Source organism: Eleutherodactylus coqui, chromosome 3 (assembly GCF_035609145.1).
Source record: "Eleutherodactylus coqui strain aEleCoq1 chromosome 3, aEleCoq1.hap1, whole genome shotgun sequence".
NCBI lineage: Eukaryota > Metazoa > Chordata > Amphibia > Anura > Eleutherodactylidae > Eleutherodactylus > Eleutherodactylus coqui.
Window position 1 is genome coordinate 102,605,785 of NC_089839.1, and position 26,584 is coordinate 102,632,368.

The window sequence follows — 26,584 nt, forward strand, 5'->3', positions numbered from 1 at the left end:
GCACAATGGGCTCTATGTTGCTGATATCCGCGGTAAAATAGAACCTGCTGCGTTCTCTTTTCTGCGAGTGGATTACACAATTCCAACCCGCTAATGTGAGCGGAATTGTGTAATCCAATGCGATTGATCTGCGTATTACCGCTAATCAAACGCATGCGGAATCCGTAATTCCTATCCGGTCATGTGAGACCGGCCAAAGGTAGATCGCTACCTTTTTATCACGTGACCGGGGACCGCTCAACGAGGCCACCCGTCACTGCTCCAGGCTCTCGGCGACCGTTGGTCGCCGAGAGCAAGGAGATATTAAGTTTCCTGGGCTCCCCGACTCCTGCGCATGTGTGCGGTGTTTTGCCGGCAGTCGCATGCGCAGAATACGGGAAAGTTCACGGAAGAAGATTGCGTCGGGGTGCAAATATGGAGGCCTCCGGTAAAAAGTTTTATCTCCTCTCACCGATCGCATCGGTGAGGGGAGATGAACCTTCCCCTTTTTTTAACTTTTACGTGATCGCCATTATTCTTTGGATAACGGCGAACACGTGATCAGGAACCACTCACCGCGGCTCTCCGTGAAATCTCCAGGCTCTCGGCTAAGTTTTGTAGCCAGGAGCAGGGAGATTTTAAAAAAGCACGGCTTTTGCGCATGCGCCTGCCACATTGGCGAAGGGCGCGTATGCAGAAGCTGGGGTGAGGTCCGCGGATAAATCTGCAGGCCTTAGGTACGTCATTTCATCCTCCCTCACGGGTATGATCAGTGGGGGGAGATGAAACGCAAGGTTTTTTTTAAGTTTTTAAAACTTTTTTTAACTTTTTGCACTTTTTTTTACTTTACATCCAATGGATGACAGTGATCATGTCCCTGGTGACATCCCTCTGCTCTTGGCTACACATGGCAGCCAGGAGCAGAGCAATTTTGAATTTCCCGGGGCTCGAGCCCCTCTGTGCACGCGCCCGATGTCAATCATCGGGCGCGCATGCGCAGACGGGGATTTCGGGTCCCGGGACATCGGGACATCGCAGAGGACCGGGGGTGAGTATCTTCACATCCCCTCATGGATCCGATCCATGAGGGGAGGTGAAACTTTACTTTTGTTTTACTTTTTCAACTTTTTCGCGATCACCGCTATCGCAATGGATAGCGGTGATCGCGGGCCCGGGGACCTTCAGGAGCCGGGAGCCAGGAGATTTTAAATTTGCCGGGGACACCCGGGCTTCTGCGCGTGCGCGTGACGTCATCGTCTGGCGCGCATGCGCAGAAGGCCGCCGGCGGGTCCGGAAGGACCAGATCTCCGGGGAACACCGCCGACAAGCCGTGTGAGTATTTTCAGCTGCCGTGATGGATCCGATCCATCATAGCAGCTGAATTACTACTTTTTTACACTGTTTTATTTACTTTTTTGCGATCGGCGTTATTCATTTTATAGCGCCGATCGCAATACCGGGGGGGACTGCCCGCATCCTGGGATGACAGCTCCATGCTGTCGGCTACCTGCGGGCACCAACAGCATGGAGCTGTCACGTCCTCAGGCCAGTGGGCATCAATCCAAAGAGGATGCATAAAACTACGTCCTCTAGGATTAAGGCCCACTTTCTGAGGACGTAGTTTCCCGATGGGGCGGACGTTAAGGGGTTAAGAGGGCCTTCCAGTTTGGCCTGGTGCAAAGCGGCATCTCGATCTCTGCAGTTCAGAATTCTTGCCAAAAATGGATGCGGTGGGGTGCCCGGCGCCGGACGGGACCTGCAGGGCTCTCTTCACCGTGAAGGAGGCAGAGAAGATGCATTCACCCAGTGTAGATTTAAGCCAGTTTTCTACAAACGATTCTGGTTGGGAGCCCTCTGCTCTCTCCGGGAGACCAATTATGTGTAAGTTATTGCGACGAAGACGGTTCTCCGGGTCATCTGTCTTGGATTGACAAAATTCTGCTTGCCTTATGGCTTTCTGCACCGCCGCCGGGAGTGGATGCAGGGAGTTTTCTATGTTAGAGACGCGGTCTTCCATCTCAAGTATCCTACCCCGTATGTTCTGCATATCTTGTCTTAATAAAGTAACATCCGATTTAACTTCATCTATTTTCCCGGTGAGGGAGGATTTACAGGTATTTATTGCTTCTAATAGTCGACGCATAGTTGGTTCCGAACTCTGCCCGGAGTCAGCTTCATTATCTCTTGCCTGGACAGTCCACGATGAGTGCGGCGTATGATCGGACATCTCCACACTAGAGAATTCCTTTATTTTCTCCGCAGCGGTACAACCTTTAGCTCGAGTGCTCATGATAAGCGCTCGCAAGGTAGAGACTGATAACAGAATGTGCACTAGCGTTTCTGTGTTACCGCATAAAACTTTCTTTGGGATTTAAGGTAGGTTAAGTACCAAGAGTCCGTCTTTTTCACAAGTTATGGTTACCAGCCTAGGGTACAGGATGAGGTCTCAAATCATCATCAGAGCAGATTCTGCGTCGGTCCTGTCCAACTGCATGGGAGTAAGGGGTGACTCAACAATCCACTGTGTCCACAGATTAGGGTCTGCAGAGGGCAAAATCCACTGTGGAAGAACAATTTTGCGGGGCCCAGCAGAGACTTTCAGTACAGAGGGGATCCTCAAGTTATAGCATCCAGCTGGTTAGAATACTGCTGGGTATATTGCCACCATTTAGAGAGACAGCAGCAATTATCACAGTCACAAAATGGCACCTGGTGGCCGGAGGGGGGTTTGCCAGGTATGTATAGAGGGCCTACTGCTGCGGGGCCTACATTACAGCATTCACAGTTTCAATGCAAATGCCCCTGTAGGCTCCAAAGTGTCCTTCCACGTCCTCCGCCAGGGACTTACTCTTTGCCGCCTCTCGCCGGGACCAGGATCCGGATCAGATTCACACCGCTCGGCTGGCGTCTCCGCGGAAGCGCACTGCTGGGTTCCATTGACAGCAAGGCCTGCCCACCAGGGGATTCAGCACAGCCGGGTAGTCAGTGCGGTGAACTCCACCAGCCCCGCCCAGACGGCACCTGAGACCGGGTGAGAAGAGGATCACTCACCGGACAGTGATAGAGGTAGGGAGCGGTGTGCAGCAATGCTCCAGCGGGAGTGCTCGGGCAGGACATGTCAATCGCCAAGTGCAGGCTCAGGGCTGTATACGCCGGTTCAGGGGCAAGAAGGACTTTTGGTTCAAGCCAGCCACTGCAGCAGGGTATGATGATTAATTTCAATCCGTCAGGGAGGTAGTCCGGATCGAAAGGCCAGGGTAAAGTGCAGGATATTAAGGTCCCCTGGGGGGAGCCGGTGTGGAGGGGGCATAAGAATCACCCCTCTGTATGCTTCTGACTCATTACTCTGACATAAGGAAAAAATGAGACTCCATGACGCTAATGTGTCCATAAGACATCTGTAAGGTATCTTTCACGCTACAAAAGCATCGCTATAAAATGGCTTTGTTACCAAATTTGCAACATCCCTCATGTGAAAAAACCAATTGGAATCCAAGAGCTTCACACACATGTGTTTTGTAGCCTGTGTGAAAGAGGCCTAAATTCAGCTCCTCACCACGTTCAAGCTTGGTATGCATCTATATAGCCGCTATAAAACAGCTGAAATTCACAACTGCGTGAAGCATTGGATTCCATTTTTGGCCGCGATGAACATATTCTAGTGTGAATGAGTCTAAAACTGGAAAAGTCCTACTGAAAATGTAACTTCTTTATTGTAGATTTTGAATTTATGTCTCATGTAAATATATTTGGCGCATAACTCGGCCGAATTACCTACATTTTTAATGACTTCACTAATTTTAGACATAAGAACCAGTAAATCGTTTCCCCTTTTCTGTTCCAGCGGTCATAATTGTTTTTACTTTTCATCAATGTGGCCGTATGACGGCTTGTATATTGTGGAACTAGTTTTTATAGGAACTAAAGGCCCTTTTAGACACGATGATTTTTACTCAAAAATTGCTCAAACCTGTCTTTTGAGCGATAATCGTTGTGTCTAACTCCACTGACATTGTGCAGTTTTCGTTAAGCCATCGCTGATCTTTCAGCGTGCTGAAAGACAATGATGAGCCTTATCAGGAATTCACAGCGGGATACAGCTGATACTATTGTTTCAGCTGTATCCTGCTCCCTGAAGACCGGTGGGGTATGAAAAACACAACTGTCCAGCTGTGTTCTGCATCCTTTGCTCGGAGCGCTCAGCTATAAAACAGCTGGGCGCTCCATGCGGGGAACAGCTGGATTCAGAAGACAAGTGGCCCCGCTTGTCTTCTGCATCTTCCACTCGGAGCGCAAAGTGATCGCTCAATGTTTAAACAATCACCTTACGCTGTAAAAAAAGCACACGATTATCGCTCAAAAATCACTGAGAAGATTTTTTGAGCGATAATCGTGTCTAAACCCGGCTTAATACCGGATAAATATAATGTTTGGAATAACTTTTTTAGTAATTTTTAATGGGGAAGAAAAAGCAAGTTCCCCAATGTTTTTCCATCATTCACCTTGTGGTACAAATAGTCGGATCACTTTATTCTACGGGTCGCTACGATTATAACACAAATCTCTACAGGTTTTATTGTGTTTTAGTACCTTTTACAGTAGAGAACAACTTTTTTGACAAAAACCTCTACAAATAGCATTTTTATGTTTCCATTGACAGAGCTGCATGAGGCCTTGTATTTTGTGGGACAACGGTTATTGGTTATTGGTACCATTTTCAGGTAGAATATATCTGACTTTTTGATCTTTCTGTAAAACCACTTGGGGTCCGTTTACACTTAAAGATTATCGTTCCAACAAGCGAACAATGTCAGCGCTCGCTCGTCTGTTTATACAGCAGATCCGTCGTTGGCTCATTCAAACCAGAAACCATTCAGTCTTCCTCATTCGCTGTGTAAGTGACAGAGGGACTGATTATTAGATTGGTATGTCTTCACATCTATCTCTCAAGTACCTAGTCAGTCTGAACCGAGGCACGGCTTCAGAGGACAAGAAACTGCAAATCAGCTGAATATGGAAGCAACGCGATGAATCTAATGCCCACCCCATCACGCTGGAATGTATCCAGCGCTGTATACTACCCACTAGTCAGACAGCCTCCTGCTAAATGGAAGGCCGGGTAAAGGAGGATCAACACCGCTATCACATAAGCAGTGGCACTGTCCATGGTCCTGATCTGGAATAACCAGCTCAACTGTAGTATTGTCCACATCACTTAGGCCCCCCTCACACAGGGCGTTTGCAGAAACGCAGCGTTGAAAAACGCTGCGTTACTGCAGATTCTGCCCCGTTTCAGCAGCGCTGGCATACTTTATGCCAGCGTTTTGGCTGCGTTTTCAGCTCGTCTGAAAACGCAGCCAAGAATGCTGAAAAGAAAAAAAAAAGCAATACTCACCTAGCCGCTGCAGTCTGGGTCACGGCCGCTGGTCTCTGTCGCTGATCCGGGCTTCCTCGGCACTCCCAAGTCTATTGCCGGAGGCCAGGTTTGAGAACCCTGCCTCCGGCAATAGAGTGCTGTGATTGGTTGTCGGTGCTTGCTTGATGCCCAATCACAGCCCTTCATTGACTGTCTCAGCCAATCAGAGCTTGCCGGCGCTTTTTTATTCATCAGCTTGTGATTGAAGGATATTGACCCTGGCAGGCGTATGACTCTGATGGTCGGGGCGCACATTATGTGAATATTCGCACTGTGGAATATGCCAGCTCTTTACATAACGAGGCTTCAGCAGTGGCTGCAGTTACACGGGGATCAAAAGTTTTTGTAAATGTCATATAGCAATCATAAATGCAAATGCATCACGTCTTTGGCTTAGGGTGCCTGCACACTGGCGATCGCAATATTGCTGCGTTTTTTTTAACGCAAATGTAAATAGGATTTTAATGTTAAAAACGCATCACAGAAAAATCGCAAGTTTGTGCTTTGCGATTTTTGTGCGATGCATTTTTAACATTAGAATGTTCTATTGACATTCACGTTAGAGAAAAACACAGCGATATCGCGATCGCAAGTTTAAAGGCACCCTTCAAGTTGGCCAACAATATGCAACATGAGCATTGCCTTGTTCTTTAACAGAGATGTTAGCCGCAGAGAGCCCTTCACAGGGTGATACTTGAGAAGATGATCACGGCAAACTGGGAGTGTTCTTCCCAAGGGGGGGGGGGGGTGTCTTATATAAAGGAACGGGGCTAAATATATTTGGACCCTCTCTATTAATATCAAACCCCAGATCAGACCACTGATTTCATTTCAGACTCCAGATCCCCTAAATATATTCAGACTCCCTACATATATATTTATATTAATATCAGACTCCAGAAAAGACCCCTTAAATATATTCCAACCTCTCCTATATTTATAACACATCGCAGACACCTAACTTAACTTAGACCCCGGACCAGACCCCTTAAATACTTTCAGAAAAGTTTATTTACACCCTTGGGTGGGGAGGGGTTAAAGACAACCTCCCTCGTCAGTAGGGCTGACTGCATACCTTTGCAATTGTGGCCCTGCTGACTCTGATGACGTCTCACTATTCGCTCTTCTCTCTCCTGTTCCCCCATACGGACTTCTTAGTTTCAGCGTGAATTTGTCAAGTGGGCGGTCCCTGCTGTTCAACGTCAATCAACTCCGACATAACCCACTGACAGCAGGCAGTGCAGACCGCCCACTTGACACATTCACAACTCTGGGAAATGAAGCTAAGAAGAACCTTTATAGGGAAAATGAGGGACAATAGACAACAATGGAGTCAGCAGGGCTGTGGCTGCGAACTCCCCATTTTATAGGGCTTACCACTAATCTCCAGAATAGGTATTTTCCTTTTTTGCTGTGAAGATGTGAATGCATATGTGCGGTCAGCTCTCCAGAGAAATCAGCGGGATTTATGAAATCCTATCACTTGTTTCCTTATAGCCCATAGATTTCCATGAAGGAAAAGCATACATGTCTGACCAGCTCTACATGGGAAATGGGAAGCTGGGCTAGTTCATAGACAAGAGTCATGAAATGTGCTATTCTCACACTCAGACCTTCACCTTCTAAGGGACTCGCATCGCCGCCGAAGACGATCTTCTCGCGTGAAAATGAATAGGAGTTCCTAATGTTAAAAACGCATTGCATCGTACGAGAGTTGAAAGTTTGTGCAAAAAGGAGACTCCGTAAGAAAACATGGGAAATAAAAAATTTGCAAAATGCAGACAGATCGGACATGCTGCGTTTTTTTCCACTCCACATGGGAATGAAACTATTGAAAATCATAGGTTTCATAATTCTGTGTTTTCACTCACTCTCACGCCCTAAGAAGCTGCTTACTCAAATACTTCCTGCTCTTTCACATGATTTGCAATGACCTTTATGTTTTGTAGGTGATAAAAGTCTGATTGGTGGAAGTCTCACGGCTAAGACCCCCAGCCATCCCCCCAAATGCTGCAGCCACTAGCAGTCACATCAGATTGAATAAAGCGGGTGCCGAGCATGGGTGGCCACCGCTCTGTTCATCTCATTGGGTCTGAAGTAGCAAAGTACAAGTGCTTGTACTCTGCTGTGTCTGGCAGTCACATTGCATATGAATGAAGTACCACTGCGCATGCACAAACACCACTCACTTTAGTCTCTTCCTGACTGCGGGGTGCAGCTGGGGGACATGGGACCCCGACCGGGATTAGTGATGGTCTTAGCAGTGAGACCTCCTCCGATCAGATTTATTTCTGTGTATAGGTGATATAAGTTAATCTTGGTACAACCCCTTATAGAGAATCATTATTTATTCACCCTTTTATGTACTCTAATACAGGGGTCCCCAACCACTGGTCCGTGGACTAGGACCGGGCTGTTGGTTTTTTTTTGCTGGTCCGAGGCGGCGCCACAGATCAGCACTAAACACTGACCATGTGCTCTGCCCTGCGGTGGCTCAGAGCACACTGTGTGGGCTGGCATCCGTAGACGCGGATCCTAGCAGAGAACATTATGCGGGGAGGCGGGGAGACCTCTGTGACACGGCTCCCGACACAGCACATTATGTGGGGCACGGTGGGGAGGCAATCTGGCCACAGTGTCGTGGCTCCAGGCATAGCTCTTGGCGGGGACCTGGGCTACAGTGCTGTACACCGAGGTCCTGCCAGCACCTCCGGTCTACAGCGCTGTTTGGTGTATAGCGCTGCTAAGTAGCACTGCATGACCCCACCCCCATATAACCAAAGCCCTGCCCCTGCCCACCCTGCCATGCGGGGTTATGGAAAAATGGTCTTGCTTTAAACTGGTCCCTGGTGCAAAAAAGGTTGAGGACCACTGCTCTAATAGACCCAGTACTGTAGATAAATATTATGTATGTCTATCTTGGCTTTTATGTTTGTCACTGATTTTCTCTTTGGCTATAAATTAATGACATGAAGGGCTTTACAGCTCACAAGCCTTGAAAAGTGCAACTGAAGATTGAGATTTTGGTCTAAGCTTGGAAATTTATAGGAGGAGGTATTGACAAATCGTCCCAAGCATAGAGATTGATGTTGGTGGGAAAAAGTGTGCCTCAGATGTAAATCTAGCTGCAGACTGATGGTTTTCTTGGGCCACAATATAGTGCAAGACTAACATTTCCGCCCAGCCCTAATGTTTAATGAAAGACTTGCTCAAATGGACTGAAATGACATTATATAGCATTATGCATGGGCGATCCACAAGTCTTGTACTTCATGTGCAGTACAAACAGACTGTTATCAGGTAAAAGATTACTGAATGTATTAGAAAAGAGGAGTTGAGTCTATCGCAGTATATTCGGATGATCTGACCCTGTCAGTGTAGCAAAGATGAATTATAACACAATGTTATATCCATGCCTAGATTGTAGATTATTATTATTTTCTAAAAGCACTAAATCTAGTAATGAAGGAGGAAAGACAAACATGGCTTGCTTCACACACACTTTTCTGGTAGCAATTTTTGGCTACTGCGAATACTTTGCGTCGTGCGGTTGCCTGTGCAACATTGGAGGCGATATTGAATATTGAGTGGGGTGATTGTGCACTGAATGCTTTGACTTATCTGATTGGATTGCTGAGAAATGCCATGATGCAGCAGGCAGGTTGGCGAAATCTGCTCGTTCACCTTCTCCTGAAACCCCCGGTAGAAATCCTCATTAAACATCTACAGTTGTATATAATTCCTCTCATTGAGACTTTTCATACATTATCTCTATAGCTGGTTCAGGTACTGGGTTGGAGCCTTAGGTGTAGTAGCCGCAGATGTGGAGAGAGTAGTTGGGGACGAGCCAGGAGTCAGCAACAGGAGATCTTATAGGGCAGAACAAATGGAGGAGGTGGGTCGTGTTGTCAAGAGGGAAGCCAGGGGTCAGTATCAGAAGGTCTCAGTGTCACAGTACAAATGGAGGAGGCGGATCGCTTTCTCAGAAGGGAAGCTAGGGTCGGTATCAGAAGGTCTCAGTTGAATAGCAGAGAAGCAGGCAGAAGTGGAGCTTGATCAATGGCTAGTGAGGCAGAATATACACGCAAGGGAGGAGGAAACATGGCCTGGTTTATATAAGAGGCTTACTCAGAAACAGAAGCATGGCTAGGTTTCAGCAAAGGAGCTGTCCATGTCTTGGAGAGAGCTGCTATCTGGAGCGCAGCGATATTCTTGAGGTGCAGGTGACCTGTTCAGAAATTGGATGTAGGTGTAAAGGAGTCGAAGATAACCCCAAGGCAGTGGGCGTGCTGTCTGGAAGTTATGGTGGTGCCACACACTGGGATGGAGATGTCAGGATGAGGTCGGTTAGTAGGGGGCGGAAACAGGAGGTCAGTATTTGAGAGTTTCAGTTTAAGGTAGAGAGTGGACATAGGGTTAGAGACAGCGCACATTCGGTTGCATACTGAAGAAACGGTGCTGTAATGTCATGAGAGGAGGTGTATAACTGGGTGTCGTTAGTGTAGAGATGGTACTGACAGCCAAATCTCCTGATGGTCTGTCCTGATGGTAGTGGCTGTGTTAATGGAAAAAAAGAGGGGGCCGAGGACTGAGCCCTGGGGGACCCCAACAGCAAGGGAGGAGGATCAGTAGGGAATAGTTGCCCCTCGATTTTAGCCGTTAGGAGGTTGTTTGACACTTTAGTCAGAGCGGTTTCTGTCGAGTGTAGAGGATGGCAGCCAGACTGCAGGGGGTCAAGCAGAGATTTTTCTGATAGATAGCTTTTAAGGCGGGAGTAAATTAGGCGTTCTAATAATTTGGAGATGAAGGGGAGATTTGAGATGATTCGGTAGTTGGCAGCATCGGTCGAGTCAAGAGTCGATTTCTTTAGCAGTTGGGATATGATAGTCTATTTGAATTAGGAGGGGGAGATGCCAGAGTTTTGGGTGTGAACGGTCTGAAGGTCCTGTACGTATGGTAGGTTGGTGGGTCTGGCGAGATTCTAGGCAGCTTGACAGAGAAAGAGAGGAGGTTATGGTCCGAGAGCGGGAGAGGGGAGTTAGGGAAGTGGCAAGCAGAGCAGAGATGGAGGAAGACTAGATCAAGAGTATTGCCATCTCTGTGAGTGGGAGAGGCTGTGAGTTGTGAGAGACCAAGGAAGGAGGTCTACATTTGCTGTAATTGAGCCTCTAGAACATGCAAACTCGTAGGCTGTCGAATTTGGCATCCCAGATGGTCCAGTACATGTTCTATTGGCGATAAATCAGGCAACTGGGCAGCCATGGAAGTGTGACAGTGTTGTGGAGACATTCCTAGAAACCCTAGTTGTGTGCGGCCAACTATTATCCTGTTGGAGGCCGCCATGAGAGACAACACATGTGCCTGCAGGATGTCCTGAACATATCGCTGAGCTGTCATTGTCCCTCGTACCACTACTAGCGGTAGCCGACTGTTATGCAGTGGCCCCCAGATCATGACACCCGCAGTGGGGGCGGTGTACCGCTCCACAGCAAAGGCAGGATTGCGGTGCTCACCCCCAGGTTTCCAAACACGAACACAGCCGCCATCAATGCCCAAACTAAACCGGGATTAATCGCTGAAGACAACTGGAATCCACTTTGTAGCATCCAATTTAATCGTGCATAACACCACTGCAAATGGTGATGGTGGGTGTCAAAGGCAGTACACATCATGGGCGCCATGAGACCAAAGGTCCTTCAGCCAATCACCTGGAAATGGATACAACAGATGCAGGGGTCTAACGATGGTGTCACCTGTTTCTGGATGGCGGACAACGAAACACTTTGAACTGCTCATACTCATCGAACGCTCATATGATGCCGTCTACTGGTGGTCTGACGGGGGGGGGGGGGGGGGGTCCTGAGCCCGGTCACCTTGTGTGCCCTCACACATCCACTGGTCCCAACACCTCCTAACAGTCTGGTCAGAACGGTCCAGGTGTCAGCAATTTCTTAATATGACCATTCAGCTTCTTACATCCAAAGAAAAACCTTCTGTGTGTCTTAGAGGCGTCTAGTGGTCAACAAGCTCTGAAGGCAAACAGAAGCCTTTCTGTTATTTTTCAAACCCCATTGAAATCACTTGGGTAATAAATCATTTTTTCTCGTGTTATTACACTTTCTCCCCTCTAAAAACGGAAACCGTGAACTGACCGTCACGCAGGTGTGAGCGCGGCCTTAGGGCGCCCACCCACTGGCGTTTGCGATTTTCGTGCGTGAAGAACGCCGCGTTTTCCCCGCATTTTCCGCGCATTTTCGCGGCGTTTTCGCGGCTTTTCCATTAATTTCCATTGACTTTCATGGGTGCATTAGGAGAAAAATAAGGACACATATGCAACTGACAGTTCCTATGTTAAAAAACGCAACGCAACGCAAAACAAAACGCCAGTGGGTGGGAGTACATTCAATTCTAATTGCTCTTGAGAAAAAACGCAAAACGCAAAGAAAAAAAAATCGCCAGTGGGTGGGCGCCCTAATTCTGTAATCCCTGTGCCTCGTGTTTTGTATGTGGGATATATGTGTTTGTCAGAACTTCCAAGTCATTTCATGTTTCAGAATCTCAAACATTTTGATCTTAATGTAACAAATACATCAACAGTAGTTTCAGGCTTCCCTCACACAGGCGTTGCGGTAAGCGCTACGATTTATATTGCGGGGCTTTGCAGCATTTTATTTTTGTTTTGATGAGGAGTGCGAAACGCTCAAAAATAGAACAAACCCTGCTGGAAAATCACAGCGCTAAAAATCACTGTAATCGAGCGGCTGTCTGAGCGGTCCAGTTGAAAACAATGGGAGCGCTATACCGCGATGCTGAAAGTGCCGCTCTAGTCGTGGTAAAACACGTCTGTATGAGGGAGACCGTAGGCAGGTGTGAAAAATGCTGCAAAGTGAGAATGCTTTTAGAAATAGAAGAAGTGTTCTCAGTTTCATCAAAAACCAAAATGCAAAGTGAGTGAAGAGAGGAATCTAAATCAGTATTTGGTGTGACCGCCCTTTACCTTCACAACAGCATCAGCTCTTCTAGGAACGCTTGCATACAGTTTTTGAAAGAGCTCCGCAGGGAGGTTGTTCCAGACATCTTGGAGAGCTAAGTACAGATCTTCTGTGGATGTCGGCTTGTGAAACCATTGGTCACGTTTTGCGGGCGTGATTTTAATCCCTTAGTAAAGTTGGACTTGATGGATATTTGTCTGTTTTCAACCTACATAAACCAAGTAGCTGAAGAGTTTGTGCCTGCGGCTGCTGACGTCTCCTGATGCCCCCCACCGATGACGGTTGTCCCACCAGACCCCTTGTTCCCCGTCTTCCAGTAGTCAGGCCATATTCAGCATCAGAAACATCCAACACGGACTTCAATAGAAATCCATGGCATAAATCTGCATGTTAACGGTAGATCTCTGACATGGATCTGGATTAGAGCTGCCGTACGTACGCACACCAACTACTTGCATTCAGTCTGTATGTGGATACACCGCTGCGGAATCCACATCAACAAGGGACATGTCACTTCTCTTCTTTCCATGAAGCCTTTGGGCCATGTGCTGTCTGTGTTAAATCCCGGGCAGCACATGACCCCATTATAGCCTATGGGTCTATGCAGATTAACGAGGACCGCTAACTCATCGCATGCTCTATTCCTGTCCGTATCACGCTGATGCATGGCTATGTGCTATATCCAAGTGAGTCCGACAGCACATGGACAAGTGTCTGCGTGTTGTCCGATGCAAGGTAAACCCCAATCACTCGGGCGCAACTTGTACACACGGTAGGTGTGCACACGGAGTAATCTTGTATATACTCTATGCAGCACTAGTTACAGGAGGTCCAACCATGTGAACACAGCCTAATGGGTACAAGTAGTAATCTTGTATATACTCTATGCAGCACTAGTTACAGGAGGTCCAACCATGTGAACACGGCCTAATGGGTACAAGTAGTAATGCTGTATATACTCCATGCAGCACTAGTTACAGGAGGTCCAACCATGTGAACACAGCCTAATGGGTACAAGTAGTAATCTTGTATATACTCTATGCAGCACTAGTTACAGGAGGTCCAACCATGTGAACACGGCCTAATGGGTACAAGTAGTAATCTTGTATATACTCTATGCAGCACTAGTTACAGGAGGTCCAACCATGTGAACACAGCCTAATGGGTACAAGTAGTAATCTTGTATATACTCTATGCAGCACTAGTTACAGGAGGTCCAACCATGTGAACACGGCCTAATGGGTACAAGTAGTAATCTTGTATATACTCTATGCAGCACTAGTTACAGAAGGTCCAACCATGTGAACACAGCCTAATGGGTACAAGTAGTAATCTTGTATATACTCCATGCAGCACTAGTTACAGAAGGTCCAACCATGTGAACACAGCCTAATGGGTACAAGTAGTAATCTTGTATATACTCCATGCAGCACTAGTTACAGGAGGTCCAACCATGTGAACACGGACTAATGGGTACAAGTAGTAATCTTGTATATACTCCATGCAGCACTAGTTACAGGAGGTCCAACCATGTGAACACAGCCTAATGGGTACAAGTAGTAATCTTGTATATACTCTATGCAGCACTAGTTACAGGAGGTCCAACCATGTGAACACGGACTAATGGGTACAAGTAGTAATCTTATATATACTCTATGCAGCACTAGTTACAGGAGGTCCAACCATGTGAACACGGACTAATGGGTACAAGTAGTAATCTTGTATATACTCTATGCAGCACTAGTTACAGGCGGTCCAACCATGTGAACACGGACTAATGGGTACAAGTAGTAATCTTGTATATACTCCATGCAGCACTAGTTACAGGAGGTCCAACCATGTGAACACGGACTAATGGGTACAAGTAGTAATCTTGTATATACTCTATGCAGCACTAGTTACAGGAGGTCCAACCATGTGAACACGGACTAATGGGTACAAGTAGTAATCTTGTATATACTCTATGCAGTACTACTTACAGAAGGTCCAATACGTCTTTTGTGCCAATATAAGGTTCCCAGATCTATGTGGCCGGGCTCAAACCAACGGATTTGAATTGCGGATTCTGCGATTGCCATCTACTCCGAGGATCCGCGATAATACGCAGACATTGAAAGGCATTTTTTTTCTTCACACTCGCAGGTACGAATTGTGGATTCCCTGAGTGGAAGACAAATCGCAGCATGCTCTATTTTTAGCATATTACACACAGACGACCTCCTTTGTAGTCAATGGATGAGAGTGTTCCGCAGCCCAAACATGAGAGATTTTTCGCCTGGGCGATATTCTAATATCATTCCCTGCTTACAAGTTTTCTTCCGTGGGGAGGATACGCTCTATATACGCATACATCCGCGTGGAAAATAGCATGCATCCGCGATCAAGCGCAATTACTTTCCGCGACGGATCACAGGTTTTCGGATATGAATATCCGCATGCAGAGTCCCACCTGTTTGCATAAGCCAGTCTGGCTCATGAGAAGTCTTTGGCTGGCATCAGAGCTATGTTTCATGCGGCACATTGACTTGCTCTTTTAAGGGAGGAAAACTTTAGGGATTGACTTCATTTCTCCTCGTTACCAACAGAGATCCCGATTGGCCTAGTTTCACAACGGCGAGGGCAATATCAAGCCGTGTTTCACAGCCCAATATCGCACTTTCCACCATGTGAAAGACCTGTGGATGTGAGGCATTTTCATGTGGCAGCAGCGCCTGAGCTGGAATATGGTTTTCTCCAGCAGGCTTTAGGGTATTCTGTAGCTTCCCAATTGTGTAAAAAACCAGTATGCGCACACTGACCAAATTAGACGTAGGTTATCAGTCTCATGTCCAAAATGGCTCTCTGGGCAGGAACGTCCAGACAGCCTCTTTTATTGAAAGACATAACACCTGCCCTTTATGGGCGTTTAACAGATTACATCAGTAACATATATATATTCTTTTTCGCTGGGTTATATAGAATTCCCCGCCTCCCCCTCTCCACACCTCTCTCAAGTCCGGTCTACATAGGAGCCTTTGTCTTAAAGGAGATGTCTCGAGGAAGCAGTTAAATTTTTTTTTTGCCCAGTCCCCCCCATTAAGTACACATTACTAAGCCCCCCTGTAAATGACATTTCTAGCTGGTTCGTACTTACCGTTCCAGCGTTTCAGCAACTTATAAAAGTTTCCTCAAGATGGCCGCCGGCTCTTTCCCCGTCGCTCGCTGCAGCCCGACGTGCGCGCTCCCGAGACGCCGCCAGCTGTGTCTCCATGGCAACCGGACGCATCGCAGCCGCCGACCAGACGCCCCGCAGCCGCCGACCAGACGCCCCGCAGCCAGGCAGCAGGTAAGGCGCTAGCCCCCGGCTCCCCAGCGCTAGACCCTCAGCCCAGGTGAAGGCCCCGGAGCCCAGCGCTAGGTTCCGGAGCCCAGCGCTAGTTCCCCCGGCCTAGCGGCAGCCCCCCCCGGCCTAGCGACAGCCCCCCCATCGCAGCGACAGCCCCCCCCCGGCCTAGCGACAGCCCCCCCATCGCAGCGGCAGCCCCCCCCGGCCTAGCGACAGCCCCCCCATCGCAGCGACAGCCCCCCCGGCCTAGCGCTAGTTCCCCCATCGCAGCGGCAGCCCCCCCCGGCCTAGCGACAGCCCCCCCATCGCAGCGACAGCCCCCCCGGCCTAGCGCTAGTTCCCCCATCACAGCGGCAGCCCCCCCCGGCGCAGCGACAGCCCCCCCCGGCGCAGCGGCAGCCCGGCGCAGCGGCAGCCCCCCCGGCGCAGCGACAGCCCCCCCCGGCGCAGCCCGGCGCAGCGGCAGCCCCCCCCCCCACAAATCACTTACCTGGGAGGCTTCTCGGAGCTGCTGGGCTGGGCTGGGCTTCTCCGCTGGGCAGCTCCAGTTTCTGCACCTTCCTCTAACAGAGGAAGGTACAGAATGGCCGCTGCAGCGCGCTCCCGAGCAGTGACAGCTCGTCTGCGCATGCGCAGAAGAGCTGTAGCGGGGAGCACACTGAAGCGGCTCGTGCTGAATGGAGAAGACCGGACTGCGCAAGCGCGTCTAAAAAAGCAAGCTGCCAGCGAATTTAGACGGAACCATGGAGACGAGGACGCTAGCAACGGAGCAGGTAAGTGGAATAACTTCTGTATGGCTCATATTTAATGCACAATGTACATTACAAAGTGCATTAATATGGCCATACGGAAGTGTATAACCCCACTTGGTTTCGTGAGACCACCCCTTTAACAACGTGGTCAAAACTGAAAGTATCTCTTTGTTGGAGAAGTTTCTGTGCGGGGGATGGGAAAGGACTGGGAAAACACTCAGTATTGAATACAGGTATACATGTAGTACTAGGACTTTTAACTCTTAGAGGCTGCTTGTGCAACTTTATGTATTCAGCTAACATTATACCACACATCTTTCACCATGCCATTGTCCAGCAACTACCATGATGAGATTGTGTGGCCATTAACCTCCACAGAGTTAAAAGTCATTACAGTAGCGTAATACATTTGGGTTATACAAATCAATAGACATTTTATACTAACTAATTATCATGTCTACTACACGCCAGCCCCATTGAAAGCAGTGGGAGAACTCTGGGAGATTCTCTGTGACAGCAGCGGCATGGGATTCCTTCATCCCCGCAGGGAATCCCTTCACCCCAGACAGGGCTGAAGGGATTTCCCCACCACATCTTAAGGGATTCTCCGAGAGGATGAAGGAATCTCCTGCGGCGGCTATAATGGAGGATGACCGAGTTCTCCCATTGCTTTCAATAAGCAATGGGTGATATCGCAGCCAGATAGAACATGCTGCGATCTGTTTCTCACATAGCACCGTGCTGCTATGTGGGATAATATCGCTCATATGTATGAACCTATTAAAATGAATACGATTCATATTTGCGTGTCTCACAACGCAGAAATCTCGCCCGATCTTATCAGCCGTGTGAAACTGGCCTTATTCTTTAGTTGCGGGTTTGTAACTATTTGCAACCTCCGTCCCCCGGAGACTGAACCTAGCTATCAGGTATAAAGTTGTCTTCGGGTCCTTTTAGACGAGCCGATTATATTATTGTTCGACCGAGCGAATGGCTTCACGGCGGCCTCGTGCTCTCGGGCTCTCTGTTTAGACAGGCAGATCCATTGTTGAATCATTCAGTCTGTGTAAACGGAACGATAAGTAAAGGAGCCGATGGTGGCGTATATGCCTGCAGAAAATGAATGAAAAGCAAATGAATATCGTTTGTCGTCCAGTCGTTGGCTCGCGTTTAGACTGAACGATTTTTATTCACTTTCACTTGTTTGAACGATAATCGTTCTGCCTGTAGGCACCTTTAACCCTCTCCAATCCACTGTCTGACATCTAAAGACATTATGATTTAAGGCTGTACAGCTCCGATGTTGAAAGACGCCCGTTGGGGTTCTCTTACTGTATACTGCCAGCCTCTCTGCTGTCGGAGCCTATCCAACGTGTCACCTCATGTAGTACTGGCTTTAGCCAGCATATAGAGCCGTTGTATAGATATAGAGCTCTAAGGCCGGGCTCATACGGCCAAAAGTGTAAAACGCAGCGAGGAGCCGGCTGTGACCCTGCGTATGGCGGCAAAATTCTACTGCACATGACTGTGTACTCACGCACCCCGCCATGCGCAGCACACCTATGTCTTTTTATACTCCCCTTAGTGATGATGCGTATACCCCTCGCCCGTATGCATGTAATTGTATATACATACGCGTATATATGCTTGGCAATAGAGAATAATGGGCTCTAACTCACGTATTAATTGTGCTTGTGTATTACGCAGTTCCTTCTGATAAGTGTAGAGCAATGTAAGTGATGTCGAGTTACCACGTATCGCACGGCGTACAGATCCCATGTAATTCGCTGTAAACATACGGATGTGTGACTAGCCCTGAGACAGGCTGTGAGGTAACAGCCATCGCAGGACCCTCAGCCACCAGCCATGGCTTCTTCATCTGCCCCAATAGGGCCACCAGCTGCTTCCCTACAGAATGGGGGCCGCTGCCGCAGTGTGTGAACGGCCGTGGGAAGGGGACTGCAGCCGTCTGTCGGGACATGTATTCTGTAGACGGCCCCTGTCGTGACATCCTCCAGGCTGGTGACAGAGCAGAGCCCTCCTCCTCGGCTGCCTCACTCTCCGCCTCAGTGCTACAGTCTCGGACGGAGGACATTACTCCGGTGATGGGAGCCGGGCTGCTGACAGGAGGATGCGGGAAACACGGTAAGCCGGGGGAGACGGGAGGATGAGCTGTGATATATCGTGTATATCCCGACAGACAGACAGACAGACTGCTGTGTGTATATACCGTATGTATGCATGGGGGTCGGGAGGACATGTCAGCCGTACGGCACGGGGGTAACAAGTTTGTCTAGTCAGCATGCAGCCCGGACTAGTTGTTGTACTTGGTTACCAAGGAGCAGGACTGTCAGCCACAACACAAGGCTGCCTGAGGAGAGGAGGCTGCGGAGGAAAGCCCTGCACGAGGGGGTGTGAGGGCTGGCAGAGAGGGGAGGGGAATATGAGGGCTGGCATTGAGGTGAGGGGAGTATGAGGGCTGGAATGGAGGTGAGAGGGGTATGAGGGCTGGCATGGAGGTGAGGGGGGTATGAGGGCTGCCGTGGAGGTGAGGGGGATATGAGGGCTGGCATGGAGGTGAGGGGGGTGTGAGGGATGGCATGGAGGTGAGGGGGTAGGAGGGCTGGCATGGAAGTGAGGGGGGTATGAGGGCTGGCATGGAGGTGAGGGTGTATGAGGGCTGGCATGGAGGTGAGGGGGGTATGAGGGCTCGCATGGAGGTGAGAGGAGTATGAGGGCTGGCATGGAGGTGAGGGGGTAGGAGGGCTGGCATGGAGTTCAGGTGTGTGTGAGGACTGGCATGGAGATGAGAGGGGTATGAAGGTTGGCATGGAGGTGAGGGGCTATGAGGGCTGGCATGGACGTGAGGGGGATATGAGGGCTGGCATGGAGGTGAGGGGGGTATGAGGGCTGCCGTGGAGGTGAGGGGGATATGAGGGCTGGCATGGAGGTGAGGGGGGTGTGAGGGATGGCATGGAGGTGAGGGGGTAGGAGGGCTGGCATGGAAGTGAGGGGGGTATGAGGGCTGGCATGGGGGTGAGGGTGTATGAGGGCTGGCATGGAGGTGAGGGGGGTATGAGGGCTCGCATGGAGGTGAGAGGAGTATGAGGGCTGGCATGGAGGTGAGGGGGTAGGAGGGCTGGCATGGAGTTCAGGTGTGTGTGAGGACTGGCATGGAGATGAGAGGGGGTATGAAGGCTGGCATGGAGGTGAGGGGGCTATGAGGGCTGGCATGGACGTGAGGGCGATATGAGGGCTGGCATGGAGGTGAGGGGGGTGTGAGGGCTGGCATGGAGCTGAGCGGGTATGATGACTAGCATGGAATTAGATCAACAGTTTAGGGACATGAAGTAATCCTGCCGTATTCCGCCCCTCAGGGTCCTGTAATGTAAGGCTGGGTTCTCACATGCCGGATTCCCGGCGAAAAACTCGCGGTTTGGCTGCAGCGAAAAAACGTGAGATTTCCTCCGGGAAAAGCGCTGCTTCAAAACCCGCGGCACTGTGCCGCAGGTTTTGAAGCGGCCTGGCCGGCGAATCCGCACCGCAGCACCGGCTTTTGCCGGCTTTGCCGCGACGGATTCGCTGTCCCGTGTGGACAAGATTTCTGAGAAATCCGCCCTGTGCGAACCCAGCCTAAGAAAGCCGTTGCGCTGTCCGTGTTTTAATGTCATACGACCCCTTTATGTATGCTGAGTATATGGCCGGGCTCACACAGTGACATTCATACTCGCTGCGCCCGCCAATCCCCACGCACATGTAATACACGTCCAGATAGAACATGCTGTGGATTTATTCTCTGCACCAGTAATACACGTGTGAAAACCCGCAGATGTGAGCGATCCAATACAAGTCAATGGGCTAACGACATCACGAGCTGCATATAGGAGAAGTGCGCATGCACAATAATAATACACCCATGTGACACCTGTATGACTTGAAACGCGATAGCGAAGCCCAAGCACTTTTACAACACTGTGGCTATGAATGTTTTGGGGGTGAAAGTGAAGAATTCCTATCCTATCCTCTGCCAGGAAGTTAAGTTGACTAAAATACTTCTTTGGTAATTTTTAGAGACATGTTTTCACAATTAATGCTAATCTGACCACTCCATAGTGTTTTTACGTCCTGCCTAAGTGAGCTGTAATTCCCGGGGACGTAAAAACATGCTTCCTCTGGGGATTAAAGCCCTGCAGGCTCTGGACATCGCAGTTCCTGGCTGCCAGCTCCCGGAGGTAACCGACAACCTGGAGCTGTCATGGGGGGGCCGCAGGAAGCCCCCTTCCCACAGTTACACGATCGCCAGTATCGCCCGAATAACCCATGATCATAGTATGAGTAGTCAAAAGCACAGAGCTGTCACCGGAAGCTGCTGTATGTGGTTCCCGGTCACTTCATTGCTGTTATCCAATGGATAACAGCGACCATGTAAAAGTTTAAAAAAGGTGTAAAAGAAAACCTCTCCCATCATGGATTATGTCCGTGAGGGGAGATGAGATTACGATCGGCCCTCGGATTTATATGTGGACCTTACCCTGGCTGTTGCGGACGTGCCTGTCGCCAAAATAGCGGGCGCATGCACAAAAGCCGGGATAATATAAAATCCCCCCGCTCTTGGCTACCAAACGTTGCCGAGAGTCTGGAGATGCCACAGGGGGCCGTGGTCCTTGGTCACATGGTCGCTGCTATCCAATGGATAACGGCGATCACGTAAAAGATTTTTAAAAAGTTTCACCTCCCGTCACGGATCTATACTTGTGACTCGGCTTTTTAAGAGATAAAAAGGTTATGGCGGTGAGAAGACGGCAACAGAAAATACTATATTATTAAAGAAGACATTTTATTATTAAAATTAGTAAAGAAAAAAAAACGTATATATATCTGCGGGCTGTACCGAAAGTGCAGAAGTGGTCATAAATTCTTTATTAATTGATGTAGATTGTTCAACTTGCACATGTAGTTGGAGGGACTCTTCCTCTATACGGGGGCTTCAGAATCTTGATCTTCCTTGCAGGTCAGTAATGGATTCCAAACAGAAACAACGTGCTGTCATAGAGTTCTTGATGAAGGAGGGATGAAGGCTGTCCGACATCCACAAAAGGCTGCAGAATGACACCATTGACAAGAGGAATGTTCACAGGTGGATGAAGAGGTTTACAGAAGGTGAAACCAGCACTGAAGACAAACCACACAGTGGAAGACCATCAGCTGCGACCACTGACACAAATCGTCAGCGAGTGGATGAGTTGATTCACGGCTGGACTAATGGGTTGAGGCCAAACAGTGACCTCCAGGACTGCCAAGTCTGGTAATATTCCCAACTAGTAATAACACGATTATGTGTTACAAGTACAAGTAAATCAATAATTTATCTGTGCACCAAAATGGATCTATTAGCCCCTTCTCCTATAAACAGTATATAAACAGATTAAAATGGAATGTGTAGGCCCTGTAAGAATGGTAGAGGGTGATGGGGAGAAAGCAAATCTGTTAAAAGGTTTATTCCCCAGTGCATTCACACAAGAAAATAAAATGTTAGATGAAATACAGAGTGATTTTTCTTGGACATAGAGTGACCAAAAAGGCGCAATTGTGGCATTGTGTAATTTCTTTTTTCTGACCACGTCCACCCTGCAGGATAGATAATGCATAATTTTTTAGATCAGACTTTTACATTAGTGGCGGTACCAAATATATTTGGCGGGGTTTTTTTGCTTGTATTTTTTAATTATAAATACAAGAAAAGTTTTTTTTTTTAAACTTTTAGTATGTTTTTTACAATAAATTTTTTTTTGTCCCCTTAGGGTACTTGAACTTGAGGTTGTTTAATCGACTTTAACATTTGATGGAATACTTATTGCTGTATATGGTATTTTTATCAGCATTCTATTATGACGGGCCACAGGGAGCCCTGAGGGCTTCAAAAGGCCTTGGGCTGCCATGACAAGCGAACAGCACCTCGCAATCTCATCACGAGGGCGCCGTTCGGGATTCTCAATCTCCGATTGGATATTTATAGGGTTAACCATCGGTGTTAGCGCTCACGCTGATCATGGCAGTTGTGGTGAATTATCAGCTGTCAAAAATAGTCGGTATTCACTATCTCTGGAGTAAAATTGGCTCCCAGTCCCGCTCCACACAAACCTTCCCCAGGAGGGCATATATATACGCCCTTTATGGTGAAGGTGTTCAATTTTAAAACATCTGTCTTCGGTAGACCATCCCTTTTTTTTTAATAGAAATCAATAGTGATCAGCCCTGATCCGGCTGCTCTGATGCCCGGTAATGTCATGTATTTATGGGTTGTGCTGCCAATGCAGAAATTGGTCTTATAGAGCGACACACATACAGAAGGATCCGGAGCCGGGAGCCACCTTCTATGGCATCCACAGGGATTATAGTCAGGGGTTTATGTTTGGTCAATTTCACTTTTGCAGTCTCTTAAAGGGATTGTCCAAGAGTTTAAGAAATAAAGCTAACAGTAAAATGTTATAAAAATAGCAATCATTACACTTCCGTTAAATCACCCAGCGCTCTGGTGCCGATGCTCCTGGGGTCCCAGCCATTCTTTATTCTCCTGGTGCAGTGATGCACTATACTTCTGGTTAACAACCTCAGCCAATCCGAGGCCTCAGTAGACATGTGCCATACATGCTAGCATGACTGCCGAGGCCAGTGATTGGTTGTAGTGGTCACATGGCTGTGGTAGTCACATCGACAAGCCAATCGCTCTAGTATCTTTGGCTGTCATGAATGGAGAGGTAGTGCACACGCATGACCACCGGTCCGAACATTCATGGACATGTGAAAGTTCCTAATTTCTTGATCGTTGGGATCCATGCAGTCAGACCCTTGCCAATCAGATGCTTATTCTTTATCCCTAGGACATTCCCTTTAATCATATCTTAGAAGTTACCCATATCTTCCTGCACAGAGGTCTTTAATGTCTTTTACACCCCTTACATGCCCTAACACAGCAGAAGACCGGGATATTGGCGTGTAGAATGACTTTTCCCGGCGCGGATCATACAGCAGCTATATGGACAGTCCCTCTACGGGGATCACTGCTCTCACACCCTCGGTATATATATATTTGCAGTATTTAATCATCTTAGAGGGCATTAGGCTTGAAATGATTAAACCCATTATACAGCATTTACCTGTTTAGAACGTTTATAGTGTTCTTGCTGATGGTTTTGTTGCCTTTCGTACAAGTCCGGGGTTAGAGTATATTAGAAGCATCTTGGATAGTACTAGGTAGCAGTTACGTCTTCGATATATAAAGTACTGGCGCATCGCTCACACGGATGACTATATTTACGGATATTTCACTCTATACACCGCGGCTGCAGGAAATGCGCTTTCAACAGTAACTGTCTGCTTGGCACAAATAATACTGCATATCCTGGCCTGCCAATCTTTGTCGGAATTGCTAATGAGATTACAGGTTTTAGCATTGCAAGAAAGCATGCAAGTCTCTTCTAAATCCTACCTCTGTGTCTTTTCAGGCAGCTTAAGGACAGGACCCATGAGAAGAGATTGAAAGCGGCAGTGCAGTCGTGAGTGGTCTGCTGTTGTTTTGGTGCCAGTGACTCAAGCATCAGCCGCCTAGTGGGAATAGGAGGTAGAGCATGCTTCAGGAGAGCCGTGCAAGATATTGTGTGACATCTTAAGAGCTAAACTTGGAGTCAACATTCCTATAGCTAAGGATACCCTAAAGAGTCAACATGGCCACCTCACGGCTCGCGAACAGAAGCACCAGGGACATCGCAAATGTGATGCAAAGGTTGCAAGGTAAGTGACCGTCAAATAAACTGACCTTTAGCGCATTATCACTTTAGAATACGCCTCTGCTCTGACAATCGTAGCTGGAGCCGTCCAGGTGTCATGGAAGCCAGAGGCCTTTTTTTCATGCACCCACAGAAAATAGTGGACATTCTTGAACAAAATCACTCAAAATAGAACCTGCTGCAATATTTTTAATCTTTACCATTGGTACGAGCAAAAAAAATTCACAGGAGCGTATATCGGCCGCCGTTTTCACGGCCGGCGATATACACTACCATTTGAGCTTTCTTCTTCTTTTCCTCCCTCTCAACAGCTCTCTACATCTCTACTCCCTTCTGACTCTTTGCAATGGGAGGGGTGAGACGGAGGTGGAGCTAAGCTGCTGCCCCCTCCCCACCTGTTCTCCACAGCCATTGCAAACAGCCGGAGGAGAGGAGAGGCAGTGAGTCGGGGAGGGGGAGGGAAAGTGGAAGACAGCTCAGATGGTAGCATATATCCGCCGGTCGTGAAAACGACGTCATGGCTATCATAGATAGTAAACAAAAATTATTTTAAAAATTGGTAAAAGAACAAAACAATACAATAAAATTATACACGTAAAAAAGAAAATGACCCAAAGCCGACACCAACCCAAACCGTCATCGTATGCATCCTGTAATCCGAAGCTATACAAAAAATATATATCTAAACATCCAAAGCAAAATGAGGAACCCATTCCTGTACTTTATTTTAGCGTAAATAAACTAAGAAAAAAACAGGTATAAATTTCAAAAAATCTTTTGAAAAAAAATAGAAAAAAAAGTCATTGAAAAAAGATATAAAAATAGCCCCATATGTCAGGGGAAAAATTATGTTGGTAGCTGAAGGAAAAACAATAGGGCAGTAAAACCAGCACATGGGTAAATTCTTTAAAAAGTGTCCAGTCCCTAAGGTGCATAACAGCCTGTTCCTTAAAGGGTTTTACTAATTAAAACCCGATAATAGCACATTTTATTTTTGTAATCTGTTTTTATTTTCCGATTTGTAGATTTTTCTTCAATTCTATTATCAGTGCATGACTATGGGGCCGCCCATTCTGCATTCAACAGCATTTAGAGATACGCTTTACAGCAGCCTCATGGATCATTTACACAACGGACAGGAAGGGACTCATTGCTTCTATGGGAGACTGTTCTAGACATGTGCTTTGACATGTTCAATGGTAATTTCGCAGGGAGGGGGAAGAGGTGAGCTGTGACCATTACCTATTTTAAATGGTACACCCTGTTTTATCTACATGTATTGTAGGTGTTACCTTTCATTGCAATCCTGCCTGTGATAATAGTGACTGCTGAAAAGTTTTCCGTACAGAACAGGAAAAGTTGGGTTGATGATCAGTATGAAAATATAGGATTTTAGGGATTTTTTTTTTTTTAAATACAATTAGTGACCAATTCTTTTCTTTTTTAAAGGTCACCAAAAAATCTTATGATTCTTACAATTCTAAACATTCTCATTAATCATTGTGTCCCCTGTATCAGCCTCAGCAGTAATAGTATTACTATTGAGGCCTTTGTGCGGGTCACTGTTATTACTGAGGCCACTGTGGGGAGTCACTATTATCACTGAGACCAATACAGGGGACAGCATTACTACTGAGGGTCACTGTTATTACTAAGCGCGACAGTAGAGGGGACAGTATTACTACTCAGGCCTCTGTGGGGGTCACTATTACTACTGATGTCAATATAGAGGACAGTATTACTGCTGCGGCCAATATATATATATATATATATATATAACATTATTGCTACTGAAGCCACTGTGGGTGTCACTATTATTACTGGGGCTGATATAAGGGACACTATTACTACTGAGGCTGATGTAGTGGACACTTTTACTACTGACGCCACTATGAGGGTCACTATTACCACTGAGGCCAACACAGGGGACAGTATTACTACTCAGGCCTCTGTGGGGGTCACTATTACTACTGATGTCAATACAGAGGACAGTATTACTAATGAGGCCACTGTGGAGGCTACTGTTACTGCTGGGGCCAATAAAGGTGACATTATTGCTACTGAAGCCACTGTGGAGGTCACTATTACTCCTGGGGCTGATATAGGGGACACTATTACTACTGGAACTGATATAGGGGACACTATTACTACTGAGGCCACTGTGGGGGACAGTATTACTACTGAGGCCACTGTGGGGGACAAGATTACTACTGAGGCCATTATGGGGGACAATATTACTACTGAGGCCATTGTGGGGGACACTATCACTACTGGGGCTGATATAGGGCAAGCACTATTACTATTGATGCCACTCTGTAGGATACCTTAAGCTG